General features: G+C 38.8%; 1 long non-coding RNA gene across 1 annotated transcript in view; it reads right to left on the bottom strand.

Annotated features, from left to right (window-relative positions):
- Nucleotides 1–18,891, bottom strand: part of LOC121469661 (uncharacterized) — a 37,191-nt gene extending 18,300 nt beyond the window's left edge. The window contains exon 1 of the long non-coding RNA XR_005979764.2: nucleotides 18,735–18,891. This is a non-coding gene — a long non-coding RNA (uncharacterized lncRNA). The remainder of the gene's footprint in view (nucleotides 1–18,734) is intronic.
- Between the last annotated feature and the right edge of the window lie 3,390 nt (nucleotides 18,892–22,281).

A 22,281-nucleotide genomic window follows, 5' to 3' on the forward strand; every position in this document is an offset into this window, starting at 1 on the left:
ATTAGAAGGGAAAATAGCACTTAATTTAGATATTTATTCTTTAAGACACGATTCTTCTATCTTTCACTGTCTCACAACATTGCAAATGCTTTAATGTTTCCATTTGGCTTTATCATTGTGTCTTTTCATTTGAAAAATAGAAGTTAGAAAGAAAAAGTGACATGCCTGCAGCCTTGCAGAGGATTTTTGGCTGCATCTCCTGAAATCATGTGCAATCTTTGTTTATGTGAATGGCTCAATTGCTGCTTTTAATGTGTCCATTTGGATTTGTAAGAATTGCCAAAGTGGATTCCAGTTACCAGAGCTACTCGCAAATTTTGCATTCTTGGTTACTTTGGATGACTGGATGTGAAACAAATCCAGAAAACTGGTGCAAGGCAGGGTGGCTTCTGGACTGGGGAGCACAAACATACACTAAAAGTCATGCTAAAGTCAGAGGATGCCAACAGGGTGTTCAGGAAAGGTTGTGATGGACAGTCCTGACCTTGTGTAACTGACAGCGCTGTTAGACAAGTTCTTTTGTTATCTTGAAATTAATATTAATAAATGTCTTTACATTTCTTACCAGAAGGGTTCCTAGGAAGAAGGAGTGTATATCTGCTGTCAGATTTATAGTGAGGAATATTACCTTTTGTTTTATTTTCTTTCATGGGGTGGGTTTAGTTTTTTTCTCCTTCCTTTTACATTTTCTGTTTCACAGCTTCTGTTAGTCCGGCCTCATTCCAGCACTTCCTTCTCTAGAGGAGTTGTTCAGCCTTTTGGACATTCCTCCTACTTCTTGTTGATTTGTGTAAGGGCAGCATTTTAGTAATGCTTGGTAATGAAATTCATTGATAAAGACTAAATGAGGCCACGAAAATACGTCTGTCATATGTCTGACCTCCAAAGCACCTGTCATGTGAAGGGGTTTGGGTTTTATTTCTTTGTTTAGCTGCATTAGTAAGGTTTCAACTTGTGATGAAATTGCTGAAAGAAATTGGAAAATTTAATCTTATCTTCTCCAGTGGTATTTCTGGCAATTATAAATTTCCTTGTTATAACAAGGAAATTACCATTTCTGTCACTTTGTCCAGATCTGAGCATGAAATAAGCAATGGTGCCGAGCAGCAAGACCACAGAGGCTCAGACACAGCCCTGGAAGGCTGGTTTAGCACAGGAGGACAAAATGTGGGCTGCTCTTTTGCTGCAGGCCAAAGTGGGCACAGCAGCAAAACCCAAGCCAAGCATACAAGTACAAAGTAAGAAGCACATTTTAGGCAGAGACTGGGTTGAGTTGCCAGAGGGGTGAACTCTTCCCATGCACTTGGTCTTACCTGCAAAGCACATCTCTTCTTTCTCCTTGCCTTTCTGTTGACTGCATGCGATGAGTTTATTGTTAATTTTAGTTTAAAATATCTGCAGAATTATGTGATTTTTAATTTTGGGGACCTGCCTATTTGCTATAATTTTTTTAATTAGCATTTGTTTATACATGGAAATACCTTAATTTTTCCACTTTTTTTCCTAAGAATTTATGAAATATAAATCTATTCAATACTCCTGTGAACTAAGTAAAGAGGAAAAAAGATGCAAAACCAAAACTGTAGACATTAGGAAATACAGTTTTTCAGGAAATTTGGGAATAGTTTGGTTTCTGTGCCAACTTGTGCTTTTTTCCTGTTTTTATAGATTAGAATTTGATCTAAGAACAGCTAACTGGGCACTGGCTATTTATTTTTTAATTATAACACCTTTTCCTTGAAAATAGAATTGCTCATTGAATAGCTTACACATGGCTTTTCTCCTTTTTACCTGCAAGATATTTACAAAATCCTTTAACCCAGTCATATTTCTTCCACATCTGCAGCACTCTGCAAAAGCCTGACTTCACTATCAGGAATTGCAAATGATTTCTCAACTCCCATACCTGAGCTGGAATGCCAGAAGTTCTAAACCAGGATTTTCTCTTTAGATTGATGATTACATGGGGCAGGAGGTAGCTGGGGAAATCTGACCAGTCATTGAATTCAATTGCTTCCATGTGGACTGAACTCTGTCAGTTAAAAGATGTTTTTTATTGTAGTTTTTTTGTGTTGACTTTACAACCCATGATAATAAAGTTGCTTATAGCAGATAGAAAAAGATGTCACAACAGAAGCAAAAAACCAAAAAAAAAAATTTAAGAAATAATACCAAGTCAAAAAGACCTCTGAGTTAAATGTGTTGCATAGGTCTGACTTTCAAAAGAATGGAGGAGCATTGGTTGTTTTCCCCAGTGCACAGCTGCAACAGTGATGTGGAATTAGAGAACAGTCTGTTGAACTCATACTCACGTGGTGACTTATTTGTATGTTCCCATCCAAATGAACAGGACACATCTGAAGTTACCTTTTACCAGTATTTAATAATAGTACTTGAGATTTGACCTGAGCTTTGTTTTTCCTTCTTACTACAAGCAATCAGCTCTTACCCAGATTTCATTCACAGCATGGTTCTTTAAGGTAGCAATGCCAAATGCCTTCGCCTGTTCCCCTTTTAAACCATGGCTACTGAGCATGTGAGCATGTGTATAAGCTATTACACAAACACAACTAGGACATTTTCAATTTAAGTATATATAATACATTTGGCTTATATAAGTTATTTCAATAAACCAGAAGAACCGATGGAGTTGCATCTGTCAATAAAGCCATTAGCTTCAGGGAAATTACTCACTGAAGCAGGATGTGTTTTGGATACCACAGAGGAAGGGAATATATGAGCCGCTTGTTTTTCACTGAAACAGCCCTCCTGATACCACTCTCTAAGTTGCTCATATTAAGCTTGTGTTTTGAAGCACTTCAAAGCTGCCGGGCTGCTTTGAGGAAAGCACATGCTGGGGTTCAATAAGTTACACTACTGTTAATAATGCGGTTTAAGTTTTAAAATATAAACCGGAGATATGAAATCATACAAAATACTGTTTTTATAATTACAGACTGTGCTCCCACAACTATACAGTGATGTTCTTGCCTTTATTCCAGACTTAGTTTTTTTTTTTTATTTCTTTAACATTATTAGGTGCTAGTCAATATAAGGAAAATTCATAGATTTGAGTCAGCTGGTTTTGGAGAGGAGCGCAAAATCTCTTGTTTTACTTGGAAACTAAAGAATATTTATACCCAGAGGCCCATCCTATTCCCTTCTCAGCTTTGATTAATTTATTCATATATTAACTTGCAGGTTATCCCTGAGTGGGTCTTTAATGTCACCAGCTGTTGCAAATGCTAATCCTCTGTTGTACTCTACCCTGCGTCAATGGATCTGACTGCCACGCACGACATTGTGGCTCGAATTCTTTTCCATAAAAGCCTGGGCATAGATGTGGCTCACCTTGGACCTCCATGTGGAACAGGATTCCTGCTGAGCAGCACTAGCCATGCTCTGCAGGAGCCAGGCTGAGGGCACTGCTGTCACATTTTGAGGTTCACCAGGTAGCATTTTGGAGATGGCTGTAAAGCTGCACAATCTCATTCAATTTCTTCCTGTGATACAATATGGGACAACAATGCTCCTTCCTTGCCACAGGGGGAAAAGGAAACTGGAACATTAATTAGCACCTGGGAGTAGGTTTGCATTGTGGTAGATTCATAAGCAGCAAACTTTACCATGTCACTACATAAGATCATTACAATACAGTGACAAATTCTCTATATCTATAAATACTGAAACAATATTTGCTGTAACACAGCTCCTCCTAGGCAGAAGTAGAGCAACTGTATGTTTGGGGATAGATACGTTATCATTTCCAGAAACTTCCAGTACTGTAAAAGGAAAAAGCAGTTCCGTAAAGATGAAATAAAAAAATTAATAAAACCACCCCAACTTATTACTGTTGCTGCTATGGAAACGGAACAACGAACAATAACTACTTGCCAATTTCCTCTGAGTTCTACAGTGAATAAGCCTAAAATACTGACATTTGAAGGACAAGAATTGCTGTCAATAGCTAAATATTTTGCTGTTCTAGGATTTACCAGCACATTACCTTGGAGCTTTTTAGTTTTTAAACCTTTGTGAATTTTTTTTTTTCTGAAATACAAGACCTTATAAGTACATGATGCATGTTGTTATGGCAAGGCAAATAATTTTTACATAGAGAAATCAATTAAAGAGTCAATCTAGTCCTGAAATTAAGAATGTATTCACTACATTTTATTTATATTTATAAAGGACAACGCTTTTATAAAAAGAAGAAACATATTAAATTTGCAGGTGTCCCTAGCCCTGCAGAGCATCTGGGAGCTTCTGAGGAATGAAACGTCCTTGTTTAGACATTTATCACCACTCATATAACATGCTCAGTGCAGCTGTATCCATATAAGAGGCTTCTGCTGAGACTCCCTTCTTCTGACTCACAGGTGGTTTTTCTCTGCATGAGAGAAGCAGCCAAAGCATTTCTGCCCAATAATAATGTAAGGTTTAAAATATATTTTTAATAGTCTGCAGTTTGGACTTCATTTGTAAATGAAGATGCAGTTATTTTAGGGCACAGAATAAGACTTTCTGTATGCTTTCACCATGTTTTCCCACTTAAAAAACAATAACTGAATCCTAAACTTACTGGAATGAAATGGCAGCATTCATCAGTTGGCTTGGCAAAAAATTTTACTTGTTAAAGTTTAGAATAGCATGGGCAAAATTAACCAGAGGAAAGTTTTTATCTGTGGGCGAAAAGGTATCTAGACTCCTCTGGCAAGTAAAAGGTGAGAAAATTCACTTCTGTTCTCCTTTGCCTAGATTTATAGTGGGTGTTCTTGTTGAAAAATATCTCTTCAGTGAGAGATGAACATTCTTTTGTTCAAGTTCCTCAAAATATTCTCCATCTTCATCTTCCTCAGTCTGTGTTTAAGGCATGTGGTATTCTTCCAAGTAATTCTCTCTGCCAGATGTTAATTTGAGTATCCTCCTATGTGCAACAAAAAGATATAATTGAAATATCTTTCAACTATAATTTTTCCTACAGCATCTCAGTGATAGGAATATTCTTAATGTGGGTTGTATAGAAAAAGAAAAATGATGGGGCATAATAGGCGAATGGGTGCTGAAGGTCTTTCAAAGCTGAAGGACCAGATGGGATCCATCCCATAGTGATGAAGGAGCTGGCAGATGAGCTTGCAAAGCTGCTCTCCATCATTTACCAGCAGTCCTGACTCACTGGTGAGGTTCCAGAGGACTGGAAACTGGCCAAATATGACACTCATTCACAAAATGCGTAGGAAGGAAGATCCTGGAAATTATAGGCCAGTTAGCCTGATCTCTGCACAAGGTAAGGTCATAGAACAGTTTATATTGAGTGTAATCATGCAGCATTTACAGGATGGACAGGGCATCAAAAACCCAGCCAGCATGGGTTTAGGAGGGGAGGTCATGTTTGACCAGCCTGGTCTCCTTCTATGACCAGGTGACCCACCTGGTGGATGCAGGAAAGGCTGTGGATGTTGCCTGTTTGGACTTCAGCAAGGCCTTTGACACTGTCTCCCACAGCACACTCCTGGAGAAGCTGCAGCCCATGGCTGGGACAGGAGCCACCCACTCTGTGCTGGGTTAGGAACTGGCTGGAAGACCGGCCCAGAGAGTGGTGGTGAACGGTGCTGCATCCAGCTGGGGACAGTCACCAGTGGTGTCCCTCAGGGCTCTGTGCTGGGGCCAATTCTGTTCAATATTTTTACTGATGACATGGATGAGGGGATTGAGTCCTTCATTAATAAATTTGCAGATGACACTAAACTGGAAGCATGTGTCTATTTGTTGGAGGATAGGAGAGCTCTGCAGAGAGACCTGGAATGGTTGGATGAATGGGCAGAGTCTAATGGGTTGGAGTTTAATAAGTCCAAGTGCTGAGTCCTGCATTTTAGCCACAATAATCCCCTGCAACATTATGGGCTGGTGTGGCTGGACAGTGCCCAGGCAGAAAGGGACCTGGGGGTGCTGATGACAGCAGCTGTGTATGAGCCAGCAGTGTGCCCTGGTGGCCAAGAAGGCCAAGGGCATCCTGGCCTGTGTCAGGAATGGTGCGTCCACCAGGAGCAGGGAGGTCATCCTTCCCCTGTACTCAGCCCTGGTGAGGGCACACCTCGAGTGCTGTGTCCATTTCTGGCCCCTCAGTTTGGGAAGGACGTTGAGATGCTCGAGCGCATCCAGAGGAGGCACCGAGGCTGGAGAGGGGCTTGGAACACAAACCCTGTGAGGAACGGCTGAGGGAGCTTGGTGTGTTCAGCCTGGAGAAAAGGAGACTCAGGGGTGACCTTATCATTCTCTACACCTTCCTGAAAGGTGGCTGTGGTCAGGTGGGGGCTGTCTCTTTCTCCAGGCACCAACTGACAGAACCAGAGGACACAGTTTTAAACTGCAACAAGGGTTAAATATTAGGTTGAATATTAGGGAAAATATTTTTTACAGAAAAAGTGATAAAGTTATGGAATGGTCTGCCTGGGTAGGTGCTGGAGTCACCATCCCTGAATGTGCTTGAAAAAAGATTGGATGTGGAACTTGGTGCCATGGTTTAGTTGAGGTGTAAGGGCATGGGTTGGACTTAATGATCTTGAAAGTTTCTTCCAACTTAGTGATTTTATGTTTAATTCTATGTGTGACCCCTTAACTGTGAACTCTAAAAAATTTTACACAACTGTTCAATACCATTTCTTAAGGATCTTTTCAAGCAGGATGAATGTTTAAAAGAATAGTCATGGAAATTAGAGATGATAGGGAAGGCCACTTACCGTCAGCAACATTCTCTAGAAAGAGTCAGTGATTTTCCTATAGTATAATTTCTAAATGGTTTTGCAAGTGCACTTCAGTCATAATAGGTGTGATAATCTGGAGGAGGAGATGCTATCGTTCAGAATACTAGCAGCTATAAATACCAGAACCCTCAAACACCTAAATTCCCAAGCCTTTCCAACTCAATTAGGTTCTTTCCTACAGAAGAGTTTCATAAATTCATTTCAGCCATTCACAGGAGCCACTGGAATTTCAAAACTTTCCTGAATATAATATAATATAAACAAAATACATCATCACCAGTTGTTACTCTGTGCTTTTATTGCATGCTGCTTTTTAAGACAGACAATTTTAAGCATTTTCCTGTCAAGAGTGCATAATTCCAGAAATCCCTTGCTGTTACAGCATATAGCATCAGAAGCTTCTGCCTTGAATTAGAAGGAGTTTCCAGCTGTATTTTTCTTCATCATTTTCCCAGTATAGCAGTGAATGCAAATGACATTTCTGCCTCAGGCTTTTCAGTGTGCAATCCACTTATGACACAAACCTGCCTCTCATTTGTCACTTTCTGTCCATAGACAGTAGTCAGTGCTTCAAATGTGGAAATTTAAATTATCTATAAAACCTTAGAATTGTAGCATTGCAGAACCACTACAGTAGATGAGGAAAACAATGAATTTAAAGTACAGAATAATTATCTTATTGTTTAACATAACTGCAAAATATCTATCTATCACACATAAAGCTACATTTTAAGCAAATTTGCTTGTATAGCTTGTCTTTGTCTTGTATTTCTTAGTAAATTCAATTCAATAATTTTGACAGAATGAAGATAATAGTGGATTTAGTACACTGAATAAAGATTCTTTCTTGTCTCTGCTCCACTAAATAGAGCTACTTTCAAAATTTCTGATAATTTATTTACAAATTAAATAGAGAGAGAGTTAGGAAATATTTGCAACTCAGATTAGCTGAGTTTTGTCATACACTGAGTGGAGAGGAATAGGTAAAGTTGGCAATCCTAAATATAGGTCCGTTAAATTTGGCTACAATTTTGTTTACTATAAAACTGGTCCATCACATGGCAGCAGCTCACTTCAACACTTACAATGCAACAGGTGGATTTTTGCTTGTATGGAGCTGAAGGGTAAAATGCTTATTATTTATAGAGGAGTCAAGATTACACACTGCATTTTGAGATGTTTGCAGAATAAAGACATCAGGAATGTTCATCTGCAGGAAGTGATTTCCCTTACACCAGACTTCCTTTAAAGACATGTCACAGCTTGAAGTCACAGCTTATACTGGTAAAGTCGTGTTATTGAAGGAATCGTTAGTACCAGACTATTCTATTTCTATTCTTCTACAGAGAATAGGCAATACAGATAATTCTAGGGTTTTTTTCTGACAAGAAACAAAATTGACTTGCTGCTTCTGTGCTGGTAAAGTGAGCAGGGAATAAACCTGAGCTCTGTCACTCTGGCATGTGATTATTCCAGCTCTTCAACCAGTAGGATTCATGGCATGGGTCTCGCTCCAGCTCACTGCTTCCTCAGACAATCCCTGGATGTGCTGCAAGGTCAGCACCTGCCAGGATCATTAGCAATAGAAAGTTTGGGTTGGAACTGTTTGTTTTGTGGAAATAAGGAAGACCAGCTGTAAGGACATAGACTGCATCATGATCACAAATGTGCCTGATCTATTTGATTTGCACAGATGTTGCAAATGAGAAGAGAGGGAAAACCTACTCCTGGAAATATTTTTGTAGAAAAATAATATTCACTAGGTGAAAATTATACTTCTGTGAGTACTTCATTAACAGCAATCAGGTTTTGTATAAGATTAAACTGAATATCCCTAGAACAGCTTCTCCTTTCGTGCCACATTCCCTCACTGCAGCCTGAAAGAAATGAGGAATATTTGAGCTACTTGCTAGTGGGATCATGAAAAGACACTTGGCCTTCTGTTTGTGTTTGAAGCCAAAAAAGAAGAATGGTAGTATGGGTATGTGTGCTGCGAGAGGATTGATTTGTCATGTGAAATAGGTAAGAAAAAATGGGAATCAAGAACAAAAGGCCATTGTCGTGTTTAAGTGATTATCTATTTGTCTCTTGTGTTTTGTTTTGCTTGCTTGGTTGGTTTTCACTGGTTCTTCCTAGGTACTAATCTTTCAGTTCTACTTATTTTTTCCTTTTTTTTTCCTCCTGCCTGTTGATTTTGCCTTTATCTTTTGGAGGGAAGTTGTGAAATTGTTGGTTTCTTATTGGCAAGCACGAAAGCTTGGTATTTTATCATCAGTATTCACTGCACTATTCAGATAAGAATTCACTCTGAATATAACCCTGTGTGAGGAGATTTACTGCAAATTACTGCTCTCTGTGCAAGGTTACAAATGCCAGTAAGATACTGGAGGCTCAGAGATAGTGCTCAGTCAACACATAAGGGTCAGCTAGATAAGTAAAAGGCAGATTGCTCTCCATCACACTGATAATTTCTATTTCATCTGGCATTTTGTCCCTGCTTAATTATATATTTTATCTAAGTCAAGTAGAATCTGAGAAACTTTTAATTAGGATTTTTGCATTTAAATAAAAAATCATTAAAATAATTTCTATGCAAAAGAGTGGAAAATTTTGAGTTTGTATTGAACAGATCATGCTAATGCAAGCAGCCACATGAAAAGATGTCTCTAAATTGTCTTTTCTTTCTCTCAAAGTGCAAGCAGTCACAGTGTCAGCACATTTCACTTGCAGATTCCTCACTCAGATCTGAGAGTTTTTCAATAGTATTCATCTCCAAAAAGGATCAAAGTGATGACTAACCATCTATTTCCTGTCTCTAAGTTCTTAGAGCTTGCAGTTGTATTAATTTGCTTCCACTGACTCCCCTTTTCCTAAGTACATCAGACTCTGCGTATGTCAACATGAACACAACTAACTGTGTGGACAATAAATATATTTGGATACTATAGCACTTAAAACACAGATATTTGCAGTTTTGTTAATGGGATGACTTCCCTGGACTGTGGTGGAGATGGTGCAGTGGGGAAGAGAAGCCAGTTGGGTTAACATGGGTACCCAACGTGGGTCCACATCCTCTTTGTCCTGCTGGGAGCTTTGGTAGTGAGCACAGGTACCTGCTGGGAGGCTTTCATGTGCTTTTCCCTGCTCCATGAGCCCCCCAGATGGAGAGATGATCCCTAATCCTGGAGCATGGCTGGGGGACTTTCCTCCCTAGAGCTATTTTTCAGACACTTCTGGTACTCCTAGTACCCCAACACACTTGAGTGTCCTTATCTTAAGTACTGGCTAAAAAAAACCTTTGTTGTTTTCTTATTTGCTTCACTATTGCTGGTGCTCATGATATGCTTGTTCTGGACACTATGAGTAGGACTTCTTGAAGATTATAAGTTGTTTTGCCAGTTTGGCTACTTCCTTGGTTATAGCAAAATGATCCTGCTGCCTGAGACAGGGGGATGATCGTGTTTTCAATCTCAAATCTTAGACCTCTGATTTATGAAGAATCTGACTGAGATTCAACACATAAATAGATTTTTAGCCTGTTCTGGAAGGATATCCAGAAATTCAGTCTGGACTATATTAACGTGTATTCTTTTAGTCTGCACTTGACCCTCAAATTCTAATGCCTTAAGTAGAGAAATTTGTAACCAAGGAAATGTGAATTATTTCCCTTATTATTCAGTAAATTTGACTCAAACTACAGAAAGCACCCATCCATTAGCACTCTAAAACTAGAATGTTGTCCTACTTCCTTTCACGTAATTTCTTTCTGTCTTTGATAAATGACTTATAGCTTCAATGTCAGATATCATGGATATACAGACCATAGTAGGAGAAATAAAAAGAAAAAAGCAATTATGGTCCTTGACAAATATGAAGAAAGATTTATGATTTCTCTTTCCTCTGTAGATGAAATGTTTCTTGCAGAACTATAGTACATTTCCCAGCAGTTCCCTCTGAAAAGAGTTATGATGGGAGGGGGTGGTGGTTCTGTCAAAGATCCCAGATTGTCATGATTATCTTTGGTTTTAATTAACAGTTTTGACGCCTTTCAGACAGACCTAATTCTGAGAGAGTGCCAATAAGAATAGTGATAATGTTATGACTAATGCACATAATCAGGACTAGAAAGACCAAAGTTAATACTGTAGGTTGGCTACAGAATTGTCTACCCTGTTTAAAACAATGCTCAAGATTTCCTAAGCTTAGTTAGACCCTAGCCAGGCTAAGTATTGGAGAAAATATGAACATGGACTTTTAGTGAAATAGAGAAGGTGATTAGAAATAATCAGTTAATTCCAAATGAGCTCTTTGGCCTGTACTGCAGAAGTAAAAATTACATCCTGCATGACTTTTAAAGATAATACTGAATTTTCCATTCTTTGGGATTATATTTTCTGGCTTTCTTCTTTCTCTATCTGCAGCCATCTGAAGTGTACCAAACAAACAACCATGCACAAACCAGAAGTGTTTCTTATGTTGCTATACATTCAGATTTGTTGCAGGCAGGAGTCATCCAACTAAAAACTCACAAGGAAAACGTTCTGTGACATTTCTTAACAATTTTCAAGGTGTGAAATTGTGAAGGTGAAAACAGCAATGAAATTGTTCAGAGTCTTTTACTATAAGTACATGATTGATTATTATCTGTCATAGTACCAAAACAATTGGTGGCTGGGGAAAGAGAAGGAAACTTGACTTGGTGTATATAGAAATTAAGATTAGTTCAAAGCCTTCTGATGTAACTATATAACATTGGCAAAATTATATGGTTTATGGACTGTTAATTAAATCTCCCTTCTCTGTGTCATTACAAATATCTTTATCCAGACAACCAACCCATAATTATCTGATGACTGTACATGGCATACTGATGGAAAAGTAGACTCAAACAACTCAAAACTTGGCAAACATGACAATAAAAAACAACCACAAGCAGAATACTTGTCAACTATTCACAAATAAAATTGAACTTACAAGCAATAAATAGTCCTTGCATTTTCTATAATCATGTAATGAAAATACTTTTATAAATGTTTAGAGTGCAACCTCAGCCAGTTTGCTAATGACCCTGGCACCAGGCTGTGTGATATGATCAACCACCTGAGCAAACCTCATGAAGTTGAATCAACAAGGCCAAGTGCAAGGTCCTGCACCTGGCCCAGGGCAATCCCAAGCACAAGTACAGCCTGGGTGGAGAATGGATTGAGAGCAGCCCTGGGAAAAAGGACTTGGGAGTGTTTGTGGATGAAGACCTGGACATGTGCACTCGCATTCTAAAAAGCCAACCACTTCCTGGGCTATATCAAAAGATTATATGGTTCAGATTAGATAATGGGGAGAAAAATCACTAAGAGAAGGGTTAGACACTGGAATAAGCTGCCCAGGAAGATGGGGGAGTCATCATCTCTGGAAGTATTCAAGAGGTGTCTGGATGTGACATTTGGGAATATGGTTTAGGGGTGATTATGCTGTTGCTGGGTTGACAGTGGGACTACATTATCTTGAATATCTCTTCCAGCCTTGATGAGTCTGTGATGAGCACTGTGACCAGTGGGTCAAGGCGCTCATGAGCCCTCCCCTGGAGTACTGTGTCCTGCTCTGGAGTTCTCAGCATACCAAGGACATGGATCTGTTGGAGCAAGTCCAGGCGAGGTCACAAAGATGCTCAGAAGGCTTGAGCACGTCTCCTATGGAGACTGAGAGTTGGGGCTGTTCAGACTGGAAAATAAAAGGCTTCTAGAAGACCTTATGGCACCTTTCAGAACCTAAAGGGGATTCTAATGAGCTGGAGAGGGACTTTTAAAAGGACATATGGCAATAGGATAAGGGTAAATGGCTTCAAACTGAAAGAAAGCAGACATATCAGATATAAGGAAGAAGTTCTTCATTATGGGGTTGATCAGACACTGGCACACGTTGCCCAGAGAAGTTTTGAATTCCCCATTCCTTTCATTGTTCAAGGCCAGTTGGATGGGGCTTTGAGCAACCTGTCCTAGTGGAAGGTGCCCCTGCCCATGGGACACCTAGAAGGTCTTCATGGTCCCTTTAAAGCAAATCTATTCTACGGTTTTGTGATTCTACATTCAAAGTATTTTATTAAGGTAGAATCACTTATGGTAGTTGCTATAATAATATGAATTCCTTGATTCTGTCTGGCTGGTAAAGTTAACAAACATAGGGGTTTTTATTTGATAATAACTTTAAAACTAAAAAATATCTAATTATTGTTACTATATTATGATTGATTTAATGATAATTATATGGTAATTAGCTTTGCCCAGCAAATAAAAGCTATATCTGTGACATTAAAGTCTATATATTATAATGTAAGCAATGTCTTTCATAAAATGAATTGTGCAAGGATGCATTTCTCATCACTTGATCCATAAAAGGAAAATACTTTCATTAAATAGCTTTGAGCTCTAGCAGCTCCAGATAAAAATTCAGTACTCTTAGTACAATGTTGGCTTTTTCTTTATCTATTCTCATTATCTGGTCCATAACTTCTAGTATACATAACATTATTGGACTCCATTACAAGAAGCATTAAAATAGAGCAGTAGAATATTTTAACAGTTAACAGGCAGAAGAATATTATAAAAATATTATAAAAGGAATATTAAAAAAATATTATAAAAAGTTAGATTTTTGTGTCTCTGTAAATGCCCACTAAATCTTGATTTTCTTATTTGCTTGAGTAAATAAATTGTAATTGTTATGAGAGTTCAGACAGCTAAGATGGTTTCTTTTTGCTGTAGTAATCTATATTTGCATAGCACCTCTCCTCTAAAAGGGTGACTACATGTGACAGGTAAGTATTGCTTATATTTCTGTCTTCCCTTTACCTTTCAGCCACACCATCTTAGCCTCTATTTCTTTTTGTCTACTATGTTACATCCCTTCAGCATTACAGAAGGCCTACTGCTGATGGCATTGCTATTGTACTATCTATAAACAGAGAATAATAGTGAAATGGGAAAGGATAGTTACTAAATATCAGAAAAGGCAACAGGTGAAAGCATTCTATCGTTCTGCTATTACTGACATTAGATTTCTGTGAAAAAAATGAAGAAAACTGAAATTATTTTTCTTCACAATATTCACTTGTTCTAGTGCTATCACAACTGCTTTTGTAATAAAAGATTATTAAACACCTTAAAATAATCAGATAATTAATTCTGGAAAAAGTACATGGGATAGAAGGGAGAGTTTTTGTCTATAGTACAAAATTTTTATCACATCTACACAACATTGCCATCCGTCAGACCAATTTCACTTGATTCTCTATGCATTTAATCTGATTTTTTTTCCTGACTTCTATCTCTTGCTGTGGTGTTTTGAATGCCCACCAAAGCCACTTTATCACTGCCATCCTCATCTGGGCAGGGGAGAGAAAATGCAACAAAAGGCTTATGGATGAGATAAGGGCAGGGAGAGATCACTCCTCAGTGACTGTCATGGGCAGAACAGACTGAGCCTAGGAAATTAGTTAAACTTATTACCAATCAAAAGCAGAGCAGGATAATGAGAAGTAAAACAACTTTTAAGACACTTTTCCCTTACCCTCTAGCTTAACTTTATTCACAGTTCTTTATTCCTCCCTCCCAGCAGCTCAGGGAGGTGTGGAAAGGGGGTTCTGGTCAGTTCATCACATGTTGTTTCTCCTGTTGCTTCCTCCTCAGGGAGAGGAGTCCTTCCTCTGCTCCACCATGGGATCCCTCCCACAGGAGACGGGCTTCCAAGAACTTCTGCAGCATGAGATCTTCCCATGGGCTGCAGCTCCTTGTGAGTGGGTCCCTGCAGTGGATCCCTCCCAAGGTATGCAATCCCTCAGGACAGGCTGCTCCAGCATGGGTCCCCCATGGGGTCACAAGTGCTGCCAGCAAACCTCCTCCAGTGTGGGCTTCCCTCTCCATAGGCCACAGGTCCTGCCAGGAGCCTGTTCCAGGGTGGGCTTCCCACAGGGTCACAGCCTCCATCGGGCACCCACAGCTCTGCTCTGGGGTCCTCCGCGGGCTGCGGGTGGATCTCTGCTCCCCCGTGGATCTCCCTGGGCTGCAGGAGCACAGATGCCTCACCACGGGCTGCACCAGGGGCTGCAGGACAATCTCTGGCTGAAGCACCTCCTTCCCCTCCTTCTGCAGCAACCTTGGGATCTTCAGACTTGTTGCTCTCATGTGTTCTCACCCCACTCTACTCTTCTGTGTCCACAATTGCTTCTGCCCACTATATTTATTTTTTCCTTCTTAAATATGTTATCACAGAGCTGTTGCCACCACTGCTGATTGGCCTGGCCTTGGCCAGCAGTGGGTCCCTCTTGGAGCCAGCTGACCTTGGCTCTGTTGGATGTGAGTAAGCTTCTGGCAGCTCCTCAGAGAAGCCCTCCCTACTGGAGCCTTTGCTATGAGAACACTGCCAAGCAAATCCAAAACATTTGCTGTCTATCCAAACCAGAGGGACAACAGACAATTCAGCTGTCTGAGCATGAGCATTCCTGTCCATTTGAGTTAGCCTAGAGATGCCTCCAGCTGCTGCTGCAGAACAGTGCGAGACGTGCCAGGACACGTGCTGCAATTGTCAGCACCATGCAGGTGTTTGGGCAGAGTGAGACATCCCTAACCACTTGTTTAGGGGTCTGAATTGAGACCACACATATGCACATTTTCAGAATATAACTCATCCTCTTTCTTTGAACCATGTAGCTCACAATGATGAAGTGCATTAGGAGAAGGTACCTACCCTTTCTCTCCATTTAGCTGAGAGAGTTCTGGGATTTCATTCAGTTGACTTCTGTGGCTATGCTTGCCATTAAATATGTGTTCATCATTACAAAAATGGAAAAATTTATTCAAACAGTAATATTTCATAATACTAAATTTAAAAATGGAACCCAAATGAGAAGCACCACCACCATCCAGTCTCCCCAAAAGTGTCAGTAGACGTTAAGGTTATCCTCCCATTGTGAAACTTAATCTTCTACTAGGAAAAGGCCATTGGAGATTAATTATGAGCAATGACCTATGGGAAAGTCTTTAAAAAGAAGACTGGAATACTTTTTGTGTTGCTGTTGCTATTGTCAGATATTTCAACACAGAAGATAATGAAATTTTGGGTAGAAACTTCTATTGGATATTTTTGCAAGTATGTTAGTAAACCACACAAAATTGTATCTTCCATAAAAAACTGAACCTAGCGCTGAAGTCCCAGCAAATAAGTAGTTCAAAAGTTAGAAAGTTAGACACAGTTTAACTTCTTCCTCCAGTTTAGGCCTTTTTCTTTTTTTAATTTGCAATAATATTTGGCCACTAGTGTACAATATCCTTCTAATTTTTCCTGACTGATCTCTTCAGGTTTGTACAAACATACCTTAATAGTCTTTGGAGCATGGATTAGAAAGCAGGTGTTTGACTTCTCAGGGGCCTGTCCTAACCCCCACCCTGCAGAGTTGGTCTGGTGCCCCATTGCAGACAGTGGCGGCTTCCACAGAAGCTCCAGAGACAGGCAAGGACCCAGTACAGTAACTGAAGGTAAATCCTATAATTATTATTTTACGTAGTATGAAAAAAGGCAAAAGATTTTTGAAAAATCATCATTATGCTGAATCCAAAGCAATTACTCAAACAGCTAATAATCCATTGCTTATTAGTACAACATGTTTTTTTCAAGCATCTGGATGTGGGTGTTAAATCCCAAACAGCTGTTAGTGATTCCCTGCTGTATTCCTGTATTTTTATTATTGTAATCCATGTATCTCTTGAATATTAGAAGCATTTTAACACACAGAGTTACCAAGCAACTGCTCAAGATAGCTTTATTATATGCACATTTCTTGCATGCTTCATGAGGCTGCTCTGTGAACAGAATTATCAAAGCACAGGAACAGAAGGCTAAGCTGGAGAAAGAGACCAGCTAAAGGAGACAGCAATTTTAGAAGACTAATGCTATGAAACTCACTCTATTTAATAAACATCAAAGACTCAAAGAGCATAGAGGCTGCTAACCTTCTACAGCTCCAGGCTTCACATTCTGACATGCGAGTCTGGCTGCAAGCTTCATGCCACAAAAAGGATTTAAAAGACTTAAGTCTTTCTATCTTGGCCCAAGAATTATACTTGTGTAGAGGATATTCTCAAATATTCAACTTTAAGTAAAAATCTAATGACCCCAACATACATCAGCAGCTCAATATGACAATTTGTAATGGTAGTAGCGCTTCTACAATGCGTTGTCAGTATTCCTCATTTTATTTAGTCTGGTTTTTGCACCCTTTGGTCGTACCTCATCATATTTTTAGGCCTTTTCTCCAATATCAAGAGGGCTCAGACTTTACATTTTTTATAAAAGCCAGATATTTCCTGCAATCACATGATTTCTTAAAGCTGCAGTGCTAGGAAGCAAGCAACTACATATTTATCTTATATATTGGTCAGCATACTTTGATTCTGATAAGATTCTAAGAAACTGTCATGCCATGGTGTTTTTAGTGAACTGCCATTTATATACACATCAATGTTTAAACTGTAAAAAATATACAATTTAATTAGAGATTTGAGGAGAAGATGGTAATAATGTTCCTTTCCAGAAAATTAGGTATTTCTGAGAGTGATGATACCAAACAAGACTGGATCATAAAAAAAAAGTGAATATATGAGACATTAAATGTTATTCATTGAAAGAATTTGGGGTTTAAGGCTAAATACTTTATTAGAAAATATGATTTTTTTCAGTCTGAAAAATACAAGCTGTTTTTCTTTTTTTCTATACTTCTAACTCCAAGTGTGTTATGGCATTGTAGAATGAATTTTCTGTAATTTTTTGCTAGCAGTAACACCCACAAGAGGATCTGCTGGAGTTAGCACATCTCCTGCAGGGCTTGTGTTCAGGCAAAATTAAGAAATCTTTCTAGATAGCAGTTGACATGGAATAGAGCTATTTGTCTTTCCCCTGTAACCTTGAGAACTCCAGCTTCCAGGAACACAGCTTACTGCTATGCTAACAGGTCTGTTACTGACAGGCAGCTGTCTTAAGCTTTGCCGCTTGCCTTGGAAGCAAAATAAATGCATTTACTGGATACTACGCTTGGACTCGGATTGAAGTTCAAGCAGAGCAAGGACCAGTGTCTGGTCTACAAGTTGGATAAACTGTTTCTGCATTAAATAAGAGTTTTCATGTAGAAATACAGTATGCTTTCACATTTCTAATCAAATGGGATGAAAAGATGCTGAAAAGCTACAGCATCTGTATTCCCATTAAAAGGATGCTCACCTTAGAGTTAAAGAAAGTGAAAAGCTCTACAGGATAACTTGAAAAAAAAATAATTGCACATTATTAGCAGGGCAAATGTGATAGTTTTTCTAAAGTATACTTCTGGGTCAAATTGATTTCAGACTACTTGGAATATGAATCCACATCAAAAGCTGTGGCAATCCTTATACCAGCACTGATGTAGTTTTTTCCATATATTGCCACCAGGGAAAGAGAGCACTGAAGAATGGATGGGATGATTTTCTGTCCCACACCTAAAACCATGGTGGGAACCATAGCAACAGCTGAGCATGAGACTACAGCATGTTTCATATGACATAAAGAGCAGGATAAATCAGGTAGACTCACACTGGGATCTTTTAATTTTTAAGTGGCTTATCACAACATGTGAACCCTAGTTTTATGTTGAAGATTTGCTTATGGGATGCCTTATTTGGTTAATTAGTAACTAGCCACACAATTTCAGACATTGACATCTGCTTCTCTTCCACTAAGCAGCTCTAAAGTAAAACCTGCAGTTGTGTGTCATAAAGCATTAACCCCTTAACACTATCTGAGAGTCAGCTTTGTTAGCAAATAGATCCACCCATATTTTGAAGATGGACTAGCAAAAGTCAACACTAGAATGGCACAAAGCATTATAATTGTCATGCTGTTTCAGGCATCTTCTCTGGAAAATGCATTCATCAGCCTTTCCCCACTCACCTGAGGAATTATGCAGGATAATAAAGTTCATTTAGACTTCATTTCTTCAGACTGTTCCGTTTCAGCTGCAGAAGGAGTTGGCAATAGAATATGCTTCTACTAAACTTCTTTCTGTGTGTAATATCTGGAAAAATAAACCAGCTTTTTATTTCATTTTGCATAATACATTAACACCCTGTCACCTATAAATACTCAGACTCAACTTCTTGTCAGATTCCATTTGTATTTCTATTTAATATTTTCTTCCCCTCCTTTCAGCACACTCTTTGATTCTTTTTGCCTTTTCACTGGCTTCTTGGGACCTTGTCTGCACATTAAATTAATTTAGCAACTCCTTTTGAATATTCCTGGTTTTAAATCTTACTTTTAGGTTGATTTAATTTCTGAAGTAATTTAAATAGGTGATAAAATACCCTAATTAAGCTTTCTAAATACATTGGTATTCAGGAAAAAATACTGCAGATAACAATCATTCTCTACTTAATCCAAAATAACATTTTATTTCTGGAAGTCTATTGCTGCTGAGACTCTCCCTAGTGCAGTGAGACCACAATTGATGTTGAAAATATAATTAAATGAATATAATATAATGTAACTTTTAATTGTAACATAGTTGTACCATAGAACTCTTTTTAAATTCTACTTTAATCATATTTGATATAGTTCTTGAATGCTATGAATGATTCTGGGAATAGAAGATTTCTTATCTGATTGACTTCTACTTTCTGCATGACCATTGCAATACAGAAGTGTCCAGAGATCTTCACAGTGAATACTTTTAATTAGATTAATATGGTCTGTTTAACTGAATTTGTTTCATCTATTTGTTGTACTTCTCATCACTTTCAGCCACTAACAAGGGGGTCCCGACATCATTCCATTGGCTATGGACAGAATCTGGAGGATTTGAATAAAGAAAATTTGTCTCTCAATTTCTGACTTCTTTTATCATGCAGGCTGCCTCATCTGGACATCTTCTCAGCTCTGGTGGATTGACCTCATTATTGGGATATTGAATCCACAACAGCCTCCTCTTCATTCTTGTCCTCCTCTTCCTCCTTCTCCATGGTGTCATTATATGTCTGCACTGCAGAATGAGAAATGTCCCAGGAGGGACACACAGCACTGAGACCCTTTTCCTACACCCAGCACTGTTATTTTCTCTGCCTGATTCTGGGAATTTCCAACAATATATCTCCAAGGCAAATCCTAGGACAAGCCTGGGGGACAGTCTGCCTGCTAGGAGGCAATATCATTAAATCTACCCGTTTCTCAAATGCAAACATCCTTAACTCTCACTCATGTGAGGCAGCAGGCAGGTTGTGCCATGCCTGCAGAAAAACTGCAAAAATTGAAGTTTTTTGGGCCATAAGGTCATCAGATGTGAACATGTGTCTTAGTGCTGTGCTGTATGGCCACATGCAGTCTGTCACAGAGGAGATAGATCAGGACTGGGGGTTGTTTTAAATAATGAGTTTAATTTACTCATTATTCTTACTCCTTTGCCATCACCCCACCAAATCAAAGAAATGTTTATTATTATCCATTTCTACCAGTGAAACTCTTCTTAGGATTGGCCTTAAACAGAGAGAAAATTACCTCAGTGCAATTATATATATTGTTGATGCAAGTCCTGGAAATCTTATAATTTATTTTTGTTTGAAAAATACATATGTTCTTGTATACATATATTGCAATTGAGAAACGCTACTGCTTAGCAAATAAAAGCATATTGTCAATGGAAAAATTGTCACAATCCAAATTTTCTACAGGCTCTTACAATGGCACATTTTTCTAGCAGCTTTTTTTATGTCACCAGTGCACTTGTTGAGAGTAGACAGATTCTAGGGATTTACACAGGTTAAATTACCTTATGACATTGTATGATTGCTTTGGAACACAACAATATATCTACTGCATCCAGTGCTTGGGTCCTAGGCACTAGAAACATTATTTAAAGCAAGGAGCTGTCATGAAGATTCTGCACTCTTTGCCCCACTTCACTTCAAGAGGAGGATACAGCTGCTTCATGCTTCCAAAGATTTTAGCAAAAGAAATAACATTTTTTGTTCCACACTTTTTATTCTGCTTCTGCTATTTACATAGCTAGGATACAGACTGAAATAAAGATTTCTTGCATTTAAAATGTAGTGAGATCTGAGCTCCTATTTAAAGGAGAGGGTTCAGGAGCTGTAGTTTTATTATCAGTAACTTTGGACATCTGCCCCTGATCTTCCCCTAGGCCTGGAATTATAACAGTTATTTTCTGCATTGATGGAGGAGGAAAACAAAAAGAGGAACAAATGTCAACACAGTGATGTGTTTAAAAGGTCAGAATTAAACATGAAGTTAGATGTGCCATGGGACAGGACAGCAGTGCACTAAAAAGGGAATGACCATCCCTGAGGAAGTGTCCTGGCAGTTCTGCACCAGGGCAACAGCCAGGAGTTTTCACTGGGTTTGCCAGCAAGGGCACAGCTCCCTCCACGGTGGCATCAGGGACAGTGACAAGCCAGTCTCTGTCCTCTGAGTGGACTCCACAACTCTGCCCAGCTGCCAGTGGCTCTGCACTGTCCCTTAGGCATGGAGATGTCACAGCTCCAGCCTCTTGAAAATCTGCTAGAATTTCCAAACCATTGTCAGATCCCATTGACAGCAGACCTCAAGGCTCTTCTTTCTTGTATGAAAACAAAACAAATATCTGATATATTCTTAATTTTACTTTATAATATCTCATGTGACTGGAAACATGTCACTTGCAAATATAGACAATATTTGACTTAATTTTTATTTTAATCAATATCTCAAGGAATATTCCCAAGGATTTTTGTTAATACTGAATTTAAGCAATTAACAGATGTGACTATTCTGCCAAATATTAATTAAGGTAATATAGTGAACAATCTGTACTAGGACTAGACCTCTAAAGGATGTGCAGAAATTCTTCTTAAAAATCTGGTGCTTTTCTGGAGCAGTTAACAATACTTTCCACTCATGTTATGATGAAGCAGTTAGGAATTTATAGGAATTTCAAAGCAGTCTGGACCTCAGAGGATGCCATTAAGGGGCCTGCAGAAGACCTGTCAACAACTAGTCAATGCTCCTTCTCACCCATCCACCACCTAAAACTAATTATGAACAAATGTCAGTGAAATTATAATATTGGCTGCAGGATAATAAATCACAAAAGGGACGACAAAAAAAAAAATAAAAACCAAAAAAAACCAAAAAAAACCACCCACATACAAAAACCAAACCAAAACACAAAAAGCTCCAAAACAAACACATTAAAAAAAATAAACAAAAAAAAACCAAAAAAAAGCAAAAAAAAAAAAACCACAAAAAAATCCCCATAAAACCCACCAAAGTAATTGTTTGTCACAGGGAAATATAAAAAACAACCAGCTTTCCCTGCTTCTTGTTCTTGTTTTGTTTTTGTTCTTCTTCATCTTTCTTAATATATTTCATTTTGTTTGTTCTGAGCACCATCTGCTGGTTGTTGCCAGCTTGCACTAAGACCCTTCCCTGGAGTGAGAACAGGTTACTC

Source organism: Taeniopygia guttata, chromosome 3, assembly GCF_048771995.1.
Source record: "Taeniopygia guttata chromosome 3, bTaeGut7.mat, whole genome shotgun sequence".
Classification (NCBI taxonomy): domain Eukaryota; kingdom Metazoa; phylum Chordata; class Aves; order Passeriformes; family Estrildidae; genus Taeniopygia; species Taeniopygia guttata.